We start from the raw sequence: 19,270 nt of genomic DNA, 5'->3' as shown, positions 1-19,270 counted from the left end.
ATGAGACAACAGTAGGGAATAGCATTGTTTTTAATTGCCTTATTACTAAATGGACTGTATAACATATATGTGCCTATAATTAATAAAATTTGTGTAGGTTATTAATGCAAGACTGATTAGTATCAAGTGACTTCTGTTTCTATATTATGTTTTAAGCTCTGGATCGATCAGTGAATGAGCCTGTTTTGATGGGATGTTTCCAAAATCTAAATACTTTTCAAAATGTATCTTTAATTGTGACATGAGGAGGAATTCATACTTTGAAGTGCTTATTTGTTCTCCATACAATTTATTACTTAATTATGTGAGAGGAAAAACAACAAATAATGAAGATCAGTGAGATGGCATATTTTTTTCAAATTGTTTGCATGAATATAACCTGAACAATTTTTGATGGCCAATATCAAAGTAAAACTGCTTAGCCAATTCATGTTACATTTATCTACTACTTTAATAATTAGTGTTAACCCACTAATTGGGTAGAAAACATGTAGGATGTGTTTAACACCATACCCTGTACTTTTATTGTAACTCTATGATTGTATTCTATGCAATACTATGCAGAATTTGACTTGCCTGGATAGCATACAAAGCAAGTTTTGTTTTACTGTAATTCATTTCAATTCTGCAATGTCCTGCAAACTTGTTAGCTACCAGTTTTTTTTTTTGAGCCACATTTTTCTTTCAGTGTATCATTACCACAGTTCTTAAAATGACAATCCAACATGGTACAGTGTCCATATATTATGTAGAATCAATTCTTTCTCTGAGATTTTGGCTAATTCGATGTACACCTATGTTCTTTTCTACTCTGGATACTTTTATTTTTAACACATTGTGAATATTAAACGTGACTTAATGACATGTACTCATTGTTAGTCCATATCCTGCTTTACCTCGACACTTTATATTCAAAAAATGGCAAAATCTTAATTGTCAGAATATAATAACTGAAGGTAATAAATAATACATTTTATTTGATAACATATCAGTTGTTTTATGAGTGTTTTTCAGACTTGTATCCAGATGGTAACACATGTGCCCATTTAGCTCAACTGCAATGATTACCTGTAGTCATTGCAAAGTCATCTTCATGGGAGTCTTGCTCCACTTCTTTTTTTTGGCTTGGCTTCGCGGACGAAGATTTATGGAGGGGGTAAATGTCCACGCCAGCTGCAGGCTCGTTTGTGGCTGACAAGTCCGATGCGGGACTTGCTCCACTTAAACATGTTGGAAATGACATCTTCACCACAGCCCATCCTTTTAAAACGTCACACAATTCCAACTAAATAAAATCGGTTGAAACAAAGCTCCCCACAAAGTATATACTGAGGCTGAGATATCATGACCCAAATAGGTTAAGTAGGTTTGAAAAGCAGTGAAGACGGAAAAATGTGATCGAAGCCACGTGGTTTTAAAAATGTTGAAAGAAGCAGCACGTTTCTATGTTATAATTTGTATGGAGATCTGTTGAGTTTGTGGATCATCTGTATGTCAAGCTACAGTGCTTTCAATCTTTTTACAGCTCAACGTCTATTCCTATCAAGGTAAGTAGCATTTTAATTGCTTGGAAACTGTTCTTGCACCAAGACCTCTTGATCCAATAGCCTATTTTTTATATCTCCAGAGTTAGGTATATTGTACAGCTGAAGAAATTATTGTCCAAATTAATAGTTTAATACCCTCCATAGAGGGTAGCCAAGAAGGGGGTAACTATTTGGCTATCTTCAATACTCTTCCACCACAATAGGCAACATAATATGTGATTCCATATTGGAGGCATATTCCAGAGATCTAGAACTCCATTCTGTAGTCCTAGGACACGGGGGATACTATTGCGCATGTATCAGTTGTTTCATGAGTGTATGTAAAGTTTGAAGTTCTGGTTTATTTGACAAGGAGGTTGACCTTTGAGTCATGGATGCATTTTGAGCAGTGGAAATAAATAATATCATTCAAATATAAGAACGTTTTACTAACAAAGTCATGTTACATATATGTAAACTTTTCCCCCCCATCAGTAAATATTGAGAAGGTGGAGGGACACATCAAGAAAAGCAGCATCCATGGAGAGAAATGGTCAGTCAAGTTTTGGGTCAGGGTTTGAGCTAATCCTCTCCATGGACGCTGCCAGACCTGTTGAGTTTCTCCATGGATGCTGCCAGACCTGTTGAGTTTCTCCATGGACGCTGCCAGACCTGTTGAGTTTCTCCATGGACGCTGCCAGACCTGTTGAGTTCCTCCAGCTTCTCATTGTTTGCCCATAGATTCTAGCATCTTCAGTTGTGCGTTTTCCTATTTCTTTCACTGGTTGTTTTCACAAGGCTTTTTAATGTGACTGCATTCATAGTTTTGCTTCAATGATGGAAAAAAAACCATTTTATAGTGAATTAACCCATTCGTTATTAACATTTGATGACAATATGGATGATATTGTGTTGAAAGTTGGTTCAGCCATTTTAGCAATAACCGTAGTGTCTTGTTGCAGCAAGGATAAAATCGTGGTAGGTGCATATTAGTGGCTGCTGTCATTAACTGATGTAAATATCCCACAACTTCACTCTCTCCTTTTCCTCCTCATTCCATCTGCCTTTGTAACCAAAGCTGTCTTTGCTTCTCTTTATTGCTTGCCTTGATTGCTTCTTTATTTAAATGCTGAAATGTCAGGTTGTTCTTCAGAAGGTCAGCATTACAATATCCATGCTGCTACAATCCCTAGGGTCACTATATCTCTTCCACAAAGCTGCCACCACCGGTGGTTTTTGTTTTTGTCTATTAGGTGGCGTGACAACAAGGTGCAGCCAGGGGCAGCGCTAATGAGGACAGATTTCTCATGGAGCTGACTTGGATAGTGGCTGAGAATGCGGAAAAAAGGCCTTGAGAATTTATGCTGGGTGACAAGGGCACGTCCGGAGCCTTCCCATGGCCTAATCCATGCTCCAACAACCCAGCTTCAGCAGGTGATGGTAAACTCTGTCTCTGCACCTCTGTACTTAGGGAGCAGGATTGCAGACGGAGGCACTATCAGCAAACACATTTTCTGGCGAAGAGAGGCTCAGAGGTGCCTCGGCTTTGCTGATGGCAATCTGTACATGCACCTGGGACTGATGCAAAATGTTGATGTGCTCTTTTAGTAGAATTTATAACCATATATTAGCATGAGATCATAATGTTCTTTTACTGTAGATGCAGTCTTGATCTTACAATGTACAGTTTTCCATGTCACAATCGTGATTTGTTCACTTATTAATAAAAAAAAGAGCTCAAGGGTTCAGGGAGAAGTCAGAAATTCCAGAATCCATTACTTCTGGTTTCCTTGAGTTTACGAGTTAGGTGAGGTGTGGTTTTGCTGTCAGAAATTGTTTTGCAAGACGTGCTCTTTTTCCCCCCACAGATCCTTGCTTCCCTGAGAGGGTTTGATGCAAAAGTTCTGGAAAGCCGTTAAAAAGCTGTTTGCAAATTTGTGGTAGATTAGGTGCTAAGCGAGTGTGTAATCCCTTTGTGTATTAGACGTGTTTTCACAACAAAAAAAAAACCAATCCAGTACCCCGTCATTAGGAAACAAGATGGTATTATTCTGTCTGTCCTGGTGATTCTGAGGTTAATTTTAAATGTCACTGCCTTCTTGATTAACTCATTGCAAGACAAGTTTTTGTATGGCTCAATAGCACAACATGAAGAAGTAGTTATTAAAACAATCATAGCTTATTTAATATTGCTGAAATATCTTGAGGCACATAAACAATTCTCTATTTACCAAAAATAGCACACATTCAGAGAAGGAAATATTAGTGCAAATAATTAAAAACTTATGGAATGAGTTAGATGTTGAAGAGTATCCTAAAGGACAAAATTGCAAAGATTGAAAGAAAGGTTTAGGGAGGGTTTGCAAGAGAGAAGACCTGGGCATCTGAGTACTTGTTCACTGCCGTTGGAAATATGACATTTGGAATGATCAAGAGTTCTGAAATAGGGGAATCCCCTCCCCCAGATTGTTCAGAGATTATGGAACACCACGAGATGGAAGATAAATATGAAAACAGGAAGGAAAATGTTAACATTGAGGCATTGCTTATTCAGGAACTAGGGGGTAGGGATTGAAAGAGATTATGGGAATTTTGACATAGGCAGCAAGAGTTTGAAATGCTCTTGGGTTTCTGGAGACTAAATGGAGGAAGGGTCATCAGGGATTGGGATAGTCAAGTATTGAAATAATAAAGGCTCCATTAAGGGTCTTCAAGAGCAGATAAGCTGATGCAGTGGAGGACACAAGCAATGTTGCTGAAGAAGTACCAGCTTTGCGATGATACAAATATAAACTCCAAAAGCTAGTCTACCTTTAAATGTGATATCAACAATTTGAACAGTCTGAATCTATTAGGAAGTAAGAAAAAAGGAAAAACTATCAGCGTCTCAGGGGATCAGTTCGAGACAGAGTCTGGTGGTGATAGCTCACCAATGGACAGTTCCGCTTGCCTATTTTTGAGCTGTTAGCTATCAGACAAATGATTTCACAATTTAGAGATAATGGTTAAGTTAAGGAAGGTGGGAGTGAGGTGAAACTGTGTGCTGTCAGTTGCAGGTTGCTGTTTTGGAGATGATGTTGCCATGTCTGCACATAATAGAAAAGTGGATGAAGAAGTCAGGAGGGAGGGGAAGCAAAATTCCTTGGGACTACTAAAAGTGTAAGGAGTAAAGCTAAAGGTGGCTAACACTAGAGAGATATGACTGGAAAGAAGGAGGTGTGGTACTGTCCATCTGAAAGGTGTAGGGAAATAGGGAAAAGAGGGGAGATCTCAATATTTTTCAAGTGTGAACTTGAGAGTAGTAGTTTGCAAAGATTGCTAGATGCGATGAAGGAATGTAATGGTTCATGTTGATTGTGAAAATGATTGCTTGCTTTCATGTGTTCAAATAGCTTCATAAACAACACTGTACAACAATTTTTCTTTCAAAAAGTTTGCTTACTGTAAAAAAAATTGGGGATTATGGGTACATGTGATAAAAGTGCAATAAAATAATGTCAATCAAAATATTTGAAGGAAATTGAGTAGTGTTAGTTTAATTATGACTAAGTATTGAATATTAGTTGCATAGAAAATGTTGAGAAATGATGATTACTCTGGGCAATGATTTTTTTAATCAAAAGGTTTGCTTCATGAAAAAGCATTGAGGATTATGACAGACAACTTTAAGATGAATGCAAAGAAAATTTCAGATTTACTGTATCATTGTAGAAAGTTGGAGAATCATTAAATGAACTTTTATTGAATTTAGCATGTTTAATTGTATAATTATTCTGGCACACTGACCTGAAAATGTTTTGCCACTGATTTTCGTTTGTACTCAGCATCTGATGCCTCTCATGTCAGTGTCCAGCAATAGTCAGCCAGCATTGATGGATTCCAGTTGCCCTGATACCACTTTCCCATGGTACCAATGTCCTGGTGAAAACCTTTCACCATGTTCATCACTGACTGCACCAAGATCAGCATCCAAGAGCGAATGTAGAATTTGAATTTTCCCAATGACATTGCGCTTCATGGTTCGACATGCTTAAAATATGACAGGAAATCACAAAAATAAGTTGCATCTTTTAAAAAAAATGATACATGATCAGAAAATCTCAAGGTGATTTTTGTGACCATCAGCCCAAAATCCAGAAAATACAGAAGTGATCAGGAAGCAAAATCTTTGTTGTCCAGAGTAATTGATGATCCTTGTCCTGTACATCATCCAACAATGAGAAAAGGGTTCATGAAAGCACCTTATTTTCTTTCAGTGCAAAATCTTTTGGAAATGTTGTTGCACATTAATTTCCCAAATCTTTTCATTTTGGAGTCCAATATAAAAAAAGAATCAAAAACGATTCAATGTGCCATGAAGCCAAATTAGTGAATGGATGACACTTTTGGATTTCACGCTCACATGTACCTGACATTGCCTTCAAAGTCAGCAAAAGGCCATCATCAGCTTTCCAGCAAATGCTACCAATTAATTCATGCAAAGGTATCATGGCAGCATTCTGGTTAGTACAACGTGATTATGGCATCAGCGACCCAGGTTCAAAACCTAAGGTGTTTGTACGTTTACCCCATGACCACATGGGTTTCCTGTGGGCCCTCTGGTTGTATCCCACGTTACAAAGACGCACAGGTTACTAGGTTAATTGGTCACATGGGTGTGATTTTGCGGGACGGGGGGTGGTTTGGGCCGGAAGGGCCTGTTACCATGCTGCATCTCTAATCTAAGACAATATGATTGTTAGATAGTTAAGCATGAAAGTGCCAACGCAGACTGCAATGAACATAAGGAATTGCAGAACTGAACATCAAAATTTATCAATCAACTAAAACTGCCAATCCCACCCCCTCACAAAAAAAACCATCAAGCTACAATTTCTCATTATTTAAGTAGAACTCTCGTATTCGCTTTGATGTCTCAGCCACTTCAAAGACACTACAACTGGCCTTACAAGCTGCCCGATAAAGGCAGTGAAGATTGTTGAGGATCTTTCATTTACTCTGATACTGTCCCTAAATGTGCTCCGAAGCAAGAGCAGATCATGAACACAGCTAATTAATATTAATCTGTCGAGTTTCATCACCCAGCTCATAAATTGATTCTTTATGCTGAGAGGTATATCAGCCCAAGCTGTTCGATGCCTTTGTGCCCAGTTTAGCAAAATGTATGCAGCAAAATGCAAGTCAGCTCCCTCCAAATTCACAAGCTTTTAACCATTAATGGCAACTTATTGTTCCTTCTTCATTTTTGATTAATTTTCTGATGAGATTAAGAAGCAATGAACTGAATATACATGAAAGGTGAATGCCCCATTGCTGATCTGGTGAAATATTCCTTAATGGCGGTCAGTTCCAGGCTCATGATCAGGCTTTAAAGTTTTTCACAGTGTGGTAGATTTCCCATTTAGTTGTTCCTATTGTTTTTCTCCATTTTTATTCATACCAAGTATTGGTCAGCCTTTCCCATTGCTGGAAGGTACATTCATTAAAGCGAATGCTATTTTGGCGACAAAAGTCTCTTTGGTGAAGAAAAAGGGTTAAAAGCATTAGCTTAAGTGCATTTAATCACTGTTGGCATGCTGTAATTTTGTTGGCATTATAATAGAAATGGGGCTTATTTCTGCAGAATGTTAAAGTGTAGTAGCTGAATAATTTACTCGTCTAGACCTGCACGTCAAAATTCCACACCTCTTTGGCCACCTTCGATGCACCAGCTACTGTATTTCTGTGATTAGTGTTATTTGTGATATGAACTTTAATTTCCTCAAAGTACCAGTTCTGAATGTCATCTCTGAATGACACGCACTGGACAAGCTGGTATTCCCCGGAATCTCATCAAGCTTCCCCTGTTGCACAACAAATCCTGGTCTGGATTTGCCTTTGCTGGCCTGTAAACTAACCAGCCTATTTTCCTTAAATGGTTATTCAAGTGAGAGCATATTCTAGCCTAAGCCCACATCATTAACTAGTGGTACAGATGTCAGGGTGACCTTTGAGAATGATAAGGTGGTGCAGTATGGTTAGAATTTTAGAATCAGAAGTTATTGCCTTGCGTCTGTATTACAGTGTGAAACTTGCCATAATTTACGTTAACACAAATAAATATTTTAGTGTAAAATAAAAAAAAAGAGGTAATGTCTTTGGTTAATTGTCCATTCAGAAATCTGATGGCAGAGGGGAAGAAACTGTTCTTGTGCCACTGGGTGTTCATCTTCAGGCTACCATCCCTCCTTCCTGATGGTAGCAGCATGAAGATGGCATGACTTGGGTGGTGGGGGTCCTTGAGACACTGCCTCTTGCGGATGTCCTGGATGGAGTGAAGACTGATGCCCATGATGGCGCTGGCCAAGTTCACAACTCTAGTTTTATTTTTCTCTCTTGTGCATTGGCTTCTCCATACCGGACAGTGATGCGACTCACCCTAACCCTAATGCACGTAGAAATCTTTGAGAGTGGTGACATACCAAATTTTCTCAAACTCCTCGTGAAGTATAGCCACTAGTGAGTCTTCTTCATGATTGCATCTGTCCAAAGACAGATCTTCAGAGATGTTGACACCCAAGAACTTGAAGGTCTTAATTCCTTCCACTGCTGATCTCTCGATGAGGATTGGTTTGCTTTCTCGTGGGTTTCCCATCCTGAAGTCTCAGCTCCTTGGTTTTGCTAACATTGGCAAGGTTGTTCTTGTGATACCACTCAACTAGCTGATCTATCTGTTTCCTCATTCCTGTCTGTGGTATCACCGGCCAATTTGAGTTGTACCTCGCCGCACGTCATGGGTGTAGAGTGAGTGGAGTTGTGGGCTGAGAACGCATCCTTGAGGTGCACCTATGTTGATCATCAGTGAGGAGGAGACATTCTTTCTGGTTCGTACTGACTGTGGTCTTCCGATGAGAAAGTCAAGGAACCACATGCAGAATGGGGTGCAGAGGCCCTGGGTTTGGAGCTTGTTAAACAACTTGGGGGTATTATGTTGGAATTTCATCTTGGAAGTACAAACTTGGTGATATTTAATGAAGCAACCATTAAGGTCATGGTGCTAAGAATCCAGATGCTTATATTTTTTCCAGTTCTGACTGAAAGCACAGTAATATTTCATTCATCTGACAGTTTTCTGCTGTACTCTATACCAAAATTATACATATGCAGTATATATAATTATCAGTCAAACATGATTTTCATTTGAATAACTGTGAAGTGATTAAATGCTCTTTCTCCGGTTAGATCTCTTTCAATTCTTGCCATATTTTTGACTCTGCAAGATTTATGAGATGAGTACTTCATTCGACTTGTATATCACTGAGTTGTTTGGTTGGTATGACTTACGTTTTGAGTTTTTCATTCCTTGTATAGAGAAGGCTATTCTCCCCATTATACTCATTCTAGCTTTTAGAGAAATTGCTATTCAATTACTCCCACTGCACTACACCTTCCTCTTGGCCCTGGAAATCATTCCTTTTTAGTAGAGATTCAATTCCCTATTGACAGGCTGTTACTAAATCGGTTCCTATCACCCTTCAGGCAGTGAAATCCAGATCATAACAAATTGTGAGCAAAAAATAATTTTTCATCATCTCCCTCTGGATTGTTTTGCTGGAAATATGTATACTTTTGGCATAGATTACAGCAAAAGAACTGTCCAGGATGACTGAACTATTACTGGGCTTTCAGACGGAACTGGAAAAAAATGATAAGAATCTGGATTCTTGGCACTATGTATTTAATGGTTGCTCAATGAAATATCACTGAGTTTGTACTTCCAAATAGATGTAATTCCAGTTATTGCAGAGACAAAAGTCCCTTGGCAAACCAACACGCTACACAAACAGTTGCTAACAATTGATGCATGCATCAGTACAGTAAAAGCAGTCAAGAAATCCATGGCACAAAGAAGAAATATGAAGTTTGAATAACTTGCAGTTAGTTCTTTTGATGTTCCAGGGATATCGTCTCAGTGGTAAAGAGAAAATTAACCAGTAAATTAATCTTCTATATCCTCTGGCAATAGCAGGCTGCAAGTATGCAATATGGAAGGCCAGCCCTATTATCAGTAATGGCTATCTATTTCTGCTGTTAGATTGCAAGGCTTTCTATGGAGATGAAGTACAGCTGGTGGAACTGGTGTATTATTGGGGGCTATGAACTTCATCTGGCTTGAGAAAGTTCTGCCTAGAGATGTTTACATTGCAAATGTTTTTTTTCCCTATTAGGAATATGTGGTCAGAAGTATCTGCATGAGCATTTGTTTATTATTAAATAAGGACAGAGGTAAAGGAAAGGCTTATCATTTCCTTGAGCCAGTCCCACAGTTCAATTAGGTTGTGGCTAATTTGTGCATTACACTAGTATCCCTCAATATTCTTGACCGATTAAAAAATATATCAGTCTTTTTATTGCCTGGCATCTGACCTCAGCCCATCCTGAGCTTAAATAACCTCAGTGGGTGACACAGACAGCAAGGCACTGAGGTCGGGAAAATGGTGTGAGAGTTGTTAAGGATTTGTAAGGGGATGGGGTATGAGGCTTGCCAAAAAGTTGTGAGAGGGGTGGTGAAACTTGTAAAAGATTTGTAAAAGAGCAGCAAATATAAAAAAAGGTACTGTAGCGAGCGTGCTAATTGAGTGAAAAAACGTTGGAACTTGTGAGCCTTTTTGACTAACATGCTGCGGCTTTTAAGGCATTCGAAATTCCTGCCCCTGCGTTCCAGAAATGACATAATCGTGATGTAAATGTGCGACCCGCGCACATGTGGGCCCTGAGCTTCTACCGGAAAAGAAGGCCACACCCCTCCCGCCAGAACTGCCTTGCTCAAAGTTTGTACAGTCTTTCATTTAGGAGATCTACCTCAGGGCTAGGGTGGCTGTAGTGGGACTGGCTGGCTTAAGTTCAGGTGTGCTGGTTTCAAGCGGTGAATGGTGAAAAACTTCTCCTTTTACCCCAAAGCCCAAAGTGAAAATTGAACCATTGTTCTGTATCACTTTGTAAGGGCCCTTGTATGGTAGTTGGAGGGGCGCATGGTGGGTTCCCCAGCGGACAAACACAAACTCACAATTTTTAAGTTTTTAGGGATGGGAAGAGCTTGGTGGTCTGGGTACGAGGTTACCTAGCTTCTCGCGGAGTCACTGTAGCACAGCAGTGTTCTCTGGCTTCTGGTCGCGGGTGCGCCATATACCATTTCAGCTGATGACGCCTTGTGGGTCTTCCTCTGGGGTTATGCAAATCCTGAGAAGGACCCAGGGGAGCTCATCTACCCGGATGAGGCTTGTCAGCCTGGCTGTGAGCGCTGACTTGAAGTGGAAACACTCAACCAAGCCATTGGATTGGGGGTGGGAGATGGTGGTGTACTGTAGCTGCATGCCTCTTGCATCTAGAGAGCCCATACGTGCTGATGAGTAAAGCTTTTAGTGCATTGTATTTACATTCCTCTGATGGGGGCTGGATGAGGTTGTCTACCCTGGCCACGGTCTCCTGGTCCAAGGAGCTGACCATGTGCTAATTCTTTGTAGAGTCAGAAGTGATTTGTTTAATCTGGAACTGTGCCTCCATTTGTCCAAACCATGTTCAGGGTTGTAGTGTGCAGAAGGTGAGCAGTTTCAGCGCAACAATGTTTACTGCTGTGGTGTCCAAGTTCAGTAGTCCAAACAAACATTTGGAATCATCGGGGCCACCAATGTAGCAAGTTGGTGGGCTCATTGGAACGTGCGAGCTTTTTCTTGACGTGCGCTGCCATTTTTAAGGCATTCGAAGCTCCTGCATCTGTGAGCCGGAAACTATCTCATCGTGATGCAAGCGTGCTCCCTGCGCACATATGGGGCTTGAGCTTCTACTGGGATAGAAGGCCGTGTCATGCCAACGTTGATGTGGCTGCTCCGGTGGTGCACATGTAACATCGGTTCGCCTGGCCATCAAATATGTTTGTCACCACAGAACAACCAATTGGAAAGAGCCAATGCGGGTTGGCAAGAAAAGAGAGAAGAAGAGTGAGAAACATGGTATGTCGAGTACAGAACCAAAGCATTGGGCACAGCATAACTGCACTAAGCCTGATCCCAAACTAAATAATCCACCTACCTGCATGTGATTTGTAACTCTCCATTCCCTGCCTGTTTATGTTTTTGTCGAAATGCCTCTTAAACATTTGCTATCACATTTGCTTCCACCACCTACCCTGGTAACAGGTTCCAGCACTTATTATTCTCAGTGTAAAATAACTTGCCTTGCAAATCATCCTTAAACATTTGCTCTCTCACCTTCACCTATACCCTCTAGTATTTACCATTTCCAATGTTGGGAAAAACCCTCCAGCTATCTGCTGCTAACTGTCTCTCATGATTTTTAGATACTCGATCAGGTCTCCGCTAAGTCTTCCAACACCAAAAAAGTAGAATTCAAGTCTATCCAAACTCCCTTAAAATTGGGCTCCAGTGCGACTGTCTTCTGCAACCATTCCAAGGCCTCCTCATTCTGGTTTTCTGTTCTGACCAGCAGGGCACATTGTATCCGAAAGCTTTATACTTACGACCCAACTAATGTTTTGCAGAGCAAGTTGTGAATATTCAATCCCATCTGCCTTCTTTATTCTCCTATTAGTTGCCACTTTCATCAAGACATGGTCTTGCTCCCCAACATCTCTCTGTACATCAGTGTTCTCAGGGTCCTACCATTTATGGTCTACTCTCCTCTTGCACTGATTTTCCAAAATGCATTTTCTGGATTAAATTCCATCTGTCATTTCTCTGTCCAAACTTCCACCTCATCATACCCTGCTGTATTCTTTCATAATATTGGCAATATTCATGTCTGCCAACTTGTGCATTAGGCCATGAAATTTTCATCCAATTTTTAATATATATGTTACAGACAGAGGGAAAGAGAAGTAAAGAGAAAATATAGAAAAGTAATCAAATGAAATAAAGGTAAATTGGGGGAAAGAAAGTAAAGGTAAAGTTAGAATATGCGTAGATTAATAGAAGTTCCTTCATGACCTCAGGTTGCCTTTTAAAAAAAAAAAGCTTTACAACAAACTAATTATTTTGAAAGTATTTAGGCTGAAATTGTATAGAAAACAAAGCAGCACAAATTCTCACCAAATCCTTACAAAGAGGAAGTGCGATGAATACAGGTTATTTTGGTCATTCCAGGTCACTTCAAAAGAAAATACGTAATTTATCCATATTATTCTATGATAGTTATCTTTCTGTTATTTCTTGTTAGGCTTCTTTTTCTAAAATTAAAAAAAAATTTCACACTATGAACCATATTGACCAAAATACGCACAAACATTTCCCTCTTGAATATACACAGTGTCATTTTCTCCCCTTTTACCCCCCTCCCTTCCCACCCCCCTCCCCACCCACTAAACAATCAACATATACAATACATTAAACCCATTAAACAATGTCATCACACTATGAAAATAAACAAGAAAATTGTGTCATCTACTTTTACACACTGGGTCAGTTCATTTCGTCTTCTTCTCATTCTGTCATTTTAGGTGGTGGAGGTCCATGGTAGGACTTCTCTGTTGTGTTCAATGTACAGTTCCCAAATTTGTTTGAATACTGTGATGTTATTTCTTAAATTATATGTTATTATTTCCAATGAAATACATTTATTCATTTCTATGTACCATTGCTGTATTCTCAGGCTATCTTCTGATTTCCAGGTTGACATTATACATTTTTTTGCTACAGCTAAGGCTATCATAATAAATCTTTTTTGTTCTTCATCCAAATTGAGGCCAAGTTCTTTACTTCTTATATTACTTAGAAGAAAGATCTCTTATTAAGAAAAGACGAACAACGGACAAGAACTATAAGTTCGTTAACTTAATCCATGCAGTACAAGGAAACAAGACGCCAACAGTGGTGGTTGCCTTAGATGCAGAGAAAGCCTTTGACAGAGTAGAATGGAATTATTTATTCAAAGTACTACAGAGGTTCAACCTACTAGAGAAATATATTAATTGGATTAAAGCATTATATAAGGGACCATTGGCGAAGTTGACAGTAAATGGATATATATCAAACCAATTTAAATTAAGCAGGTCAACTAGGCAGGGATGTCCACTATCTCCCTCACTGTTCGTGTTAGCTATAGAACCCTTGTCAGAACTGATAAGAATAGAAAATAAAATAAGATGAATAAAAATAAAAGAGAAGGAATATAATATCACTCTATTTGCAGATGATGTCATAGTATACTTAACAGAACTAGAATTATCAATAAAAGAATTAAATAAGAAATTGAAGGAATATGGAGAAGTATCGGGGTACAAGATCAATGCAAATAAAAGTGAAACGATGACAATGAATAATGCGGATTTCACAAAGTTTAAGAAAGAATCACCATTTAGATGGCAAACACAAGCAATCCGATACCTAGGTATACAACTAGATAATAATCTAGACCATTTATACAAATTAAATTATCAGCCATTAATGAAGAAATTACAAGATGACTTAGAACATTGGAAAGATTTACCACTAACACTGATAGGAAGGGTAAATTGCATTAAAATGAATATCTTCTCAAGGATACAATACCTATTTCAATTGTTACCAATTCACCGAACAGAGAAATTCTTCAAGGATCTAAAGAAAATAATAAGGAAATTCTTATGGAAAGGGGGGAAACCGAGGATAGCACTAGATAAATTAACAGAATTGTACAAACAAGGGTGCTTACAGCTACCAAACTTTAAGAATTATTATAGAGCAGCACAATTAAGACACCTATCAGATTTTTTTCAAACAAGGGATAAACCAGATTGGACCAGATTAGAGCTAGATAAAATAGGGGAGAAGGTAAAACTCACGGTACAATTTTTGCATACCACCAACTGAAAACCTACTTGAAGGACAAATTGGGAAGCAGGCTGAGGTTACCAGAAGGAAGCAGCTTTGAATATGTGATTACAGACACAATGATAATTAAAAGATTTATAACAAACATGTACATCAAGCAGCAAGAGAAAGAGAACGATGAAATAAGTTGTAAACCCAAACAAAAGTGGGAACAAGATCTAAACATAAAGATACAAAATGAAATATGGGAAAAGCAATGCTCCGGAACTATGAGAAATACAATAAACACGAGGTTGCGCATCATACAATATAATTGGTTACACAGGCTATACACCACGCCCCAAAAGTTAAATAAATGGGACCCAACAGTATCAGATACATGTTTTCACTGTAAGAAGGAAACGGGAACAACAGTACATGCAATTTGGGCACGTGAGAAAGTGGAAAAGTTTTGGGAAGATCTAAGTTGGGTATTAAACAAAAGCACAAAAAATAACATACCTTGTTAGGCTTCTTCAGGTGCATTCTCCACCAAGAATGCAACTGCAGAAGTGGATTCAGACCTGTGGAATGGTCGTTCAGGTGGCAGCGCTGAAAGAGCAGCGCTGGCCACCTGAAAGGGACAGCTGCACAGGAGGCGCCTCAGAGCTCACTCCGGCTCCTGTCCCTTTGGGCTGTCAGGGTTGGGATGGCTGGCTGTCACCATGGGGACATCCCCACACTGATCCCGTTGCCCCGCTCTCTGCCCACTGCCCACAGTGTGGGGATTGATATAGGGCTGTGGGGAGAGAGTGGGGCAGCGGGATCAGTGTCGGGACTGATATAGGTCTGTGGGGAGAGAACGGGGCAGCAGGATCAGTGTGGGGATGTCCCGTGGTGCTGACAGCCTGCGCCTGCCACCCCACAGTCTGGGGACTGATACAGGGCTATGGAGAGAGTGTGGGGAAGTGGGATCAGCTGACAGCCTGCGCCAGCTGCCCCTGCCCTGACATCCCATCCCAGCTGATTGTCACCCCCTTAGCAGCTGCTTTCAGGTGACTGCATTCATGTGCCGTGGGGGCTGGGGAGGGAGTCCTCAGTGCTCTGGCAATTATCCCTCTCAGAGGAGGGTTACAAGGTTCGCCTCACATGCGCCTCCTGTACTTTCAAGTAGTGTCCCGACAGCTGCATATGGGCATAATGTGCAGCTTTACATTGGGGGATTTTGGCCACCTGAAAGTGCTTCTTGTATGAATGATGGTAGTTTGCAAAGAGTCTTGATAGCTATTATTTAAAAGAAAATTCAGTGTTCTATAATTCTGGACATACATTCTGTCATATTGCACCTTCATATTATTTAATTATACACAGATGTTGGAAAGCCTTTCTTGACCACTCACTCCAACCAATAATGTATCATGCAATCTAGTCCACATTATGATCCAGTCATTTTTGCTTAGTGTAGTGTATAATGTATACAGTAGTTAATTAACACCAATGAGGATGCACAAAGTGACCTAAATAGGCGAGTTATAAGATTATTTCAATGTTCGTTATGATGGAATTTCTGGTGGGAGCACATTGCAAGAGAGCAAGCATAGGCAGAGGAGGGGTTATTGCAGAGGGGGAGGAGGGGTTATTGCAGAGGAGGAGGAGGGGTTATTGCAGAGGGGGAGGAGGAGTTATTGCAGAGGGGGAGGAGGCGTTATTGCAGAGGGGGGGAGGAGGCGTTATTGCAGAGGGGGAGGAGGAGTTATTGCAGAGGGGGAGGAGGCGTTATTGCAGAGGGGGGGAGGAGGCGTTATTGCAGAGGGGGAGGAGGCATTATTGCAGAGGGGGAGGAGGGGTTATTGCAGAGGGGGAGGAGGCGTTATTGCAGAGGGGGAGGAGGCGTTATTGCAGAGGGGGAGGAGGGGTTATTGCAGAGGGGGAGGAGGCGTTATTGCAGAGGGGGAGGAGGCGTTATTGCAGTGGGGGAGGAGGGGTTATTGCATTATCATTAGTTGAAACATTTGATTAGATTTATGGTGAATAATTTATCACCATTCAGATATTGCTGATAAACTTTATTTTTTCCTGAAATCATCAGACACAAGGCCATCCAGTCTGATGGTTTCAGCTCTTCACTTGGACCTATTTATCCCAATTTCCTCAAATCATTTCATGTTCTTCCTCTCCAAATCGCTATCCAATTTTATTTTGAGATATTATAGACTCTGTTTCAATAGCCTTCTACAGAAAATCATTCCACGTGCTAATAACTCAGAGTTTCTTTGAGCCTTTTCTTTTGTTCTTCCATTGTTAATCTTCACTCAGGGAGAAATTCAATTTTGGTTGACAGGAATAAATGTGAGTATGTATCAGGAGTTGGCTGTATTCACCACCATTCAATCAGCTTCATTGAAATCATAGATGAAATTCTCCTCCAATCTATAGATCACGCGTGCAATCAATGTTTCATAATTTAACTACTCAAAATCTAACTGAAGTTTATTAAAAAAAACCTCAGTTATGTTCCCTGCCTCTTTTTAAAAAAGAAGTACTAGGTTCTTCTGACTCCTTTATAGTCCTGATGTAAATCTCATGGTTCTTTGGCATGTTCTTAATGCAACATCAAAATTCATTTGTGTGAAGGTTTATCCAGATATATACTTTACAGTTAGACTGTGACCTACTTGCTTTGAAGTTTATGGATGTTTATAATCACTCTCCCCACACGCACGCACGCACGCACGCACGCACGCACGCACGCACGCACGCGCACCCATGCACACACGCACGCACGCATGCACGCACGCACACACGCACACGCACACACGCTCACACGCACACACACACACACACACACACACACACGCACACATGCGCACACACACACACGCACACACACACACACACACACACACACACACACACACACACACACACACACACACACACACACACACACACACACCATTTGTATTTTACAAAACACGTGCTTAAAACATTCCAGCAGTTATATTTCTTGCTATTTTCTCTATTTATTGTGCAGATCAGATAAACTGACAGGATTTGCAATAGAGCTACCATATAATTAGTTCAAGTAAGAATAGAAAGTTGAAATTAAACTGGAAATTCAGCAAAAATAAAAAAAACCTGATTTTTACTCAATGTAGTCACATGAAAATATATGGGTAAAAATGGAGGTGAAATTTTGGTTAAGAGTGGTTACCAAGTTCCATTAATTAAGTCCTACAAAGCACAAATGAATGACTGTAACTCCCTGTGCAATGTTATTGATGCATGAGTGGCTCTACCTGCTTTCAGTTATCCTTCCCTTTCATCTGACAGACACCATGCAATAAGACCAAAATTAATTGGTGCGTATCAGTCTCACCTTATTTAAAATTTCCGAACATTCCCTGAACTTTATACATAGCTAATGCCACAAATGTCAGATTTCCTGGTCTTCAAGAGAAGACAAATTTGCTGTCCAGGGAAAACATTGTGAATGCTTACTGTTTGGCAACTGGACAGTGTAAACAGACTGGATAGATGTCACAACCATGGAAGTAATATTGGATATTGGCAGATGGGGATGAATTGCATCCGTCATTTGTTGCACACTTTAGCCCTATTCATAGAGTAATAGATTGGGATATTGAGTTTGCATCTATACTGGCAACTCAAGCACATCCTCTGCTCATATTCAATTTTGCTTTTACAGCTGTCCAAAAGTAACTTTGCTTGGGAGTTAGAGAGTTTATTGACGTATCCATCAGTACAATGCACAGATGCAGGCCTTTTTTTCTAGGATAAAACGGTTTTATCTTGTCCTACGGTATATAATTTTTATTCATTAGATTAAATTTAAAATCAGTGTTCAAAAGTACCTTTTAAATATGATGCAAAGCATGCTTTACTCACAGTTTGCACTCACAGAAAGAAAAGATTCTAACACAAGTCCTCAGTCTTTCCTGTGGGATGGTGAGTTGATTGGAAATACCAATAGTAGTCAGTATGTGCTGGTTTTCTACTGTCTCAAAGTTCTGAGAAGCAAGTGTATCCCTTGTTCAATACTACTATAAATGGTTTGTCAGAAAACCTGAAAGGATTTTAAAAATATATAACAATTGGAAGCTAATTTCTCCTGAATGTATGTTTACTATTAATTCAAGAAACGTTCCTTTAGCTGTTGCAAAATGCATTGTTTTAAAATTTTCTGAAGAATTTGTGTACCAATATTCTGGAAAGGCATTTTAGGGCCTTAAAATATAATCATATTAAAATTCAACAACATAAAAAAGGAAGAGGCCATTAAGAGTGACACAGAGTTGTTAAATTTAATATATATATCGTGGGCAGATGGACAATCCCTTTGTTTGGTTACATAAATCTTAGCTGAAAAGTACAGAGAGTGAAATCTCTTAACCTTTTAGGTCTGTGAGATTTATAATAGGAGAATAAACAATTACTTATGTCAACAATTTATTTATTATCTACCTGGCAGTATAGATCACTGGTTTTGCAGGGTTATTGCATCACACTAAAAATGAATCTTTTTATTATCCTACAGGAATCTTCATCTTAACTAGCTGGGTCAGAAAAGCTCAAAATGGCTAATTTAAACAAAAAAGAAATAATTTCCTTTACGAGCAGCTATGAAGCTACAAATTAATCATGTCAAAATGAAGGATGACATTGTTAGAGAATGAGGATTTTCCACCTCCTGCACCTAGTGTCAGAAACATCCATATCCTTCTTGATCAGGCCTGCTGCTTTAGATGCAAGGTAAATCTCCCACTACAACATGCTTTAAGCCTATCGATGGATGAGCACGCTTTATTGCATCAATGCAGCTTTGTTCTGCTCCAAATAGCACACATCATCATTGCTTGCTTTTTTTTTTATGTGAAATTCACTAATTATGATCCGACTTTCTGTGCTGCTGGTTTTGGGTGAATATCCACTCAGCAGAGT

The sequence above is a fragment of the Narcine bancroftii genome, chromosome 14, assembly GCF_036971445.1.
Source record: "Narcine bancroftii isolate sNarBan1 chromosome 14, sNarBan1.hap1, whole genome shotgun sequence".
NCBI lineage: Eukaryota > Metazoa > Chordata > Chondrichthyes > Torpediniformes > Narcinidae > Narcine > Narcine bancroftii.
The sequence above is the reverse complement of the archived record's forward strand: the minus strand, read 5'-3'. Positions refer to the sequence as shown.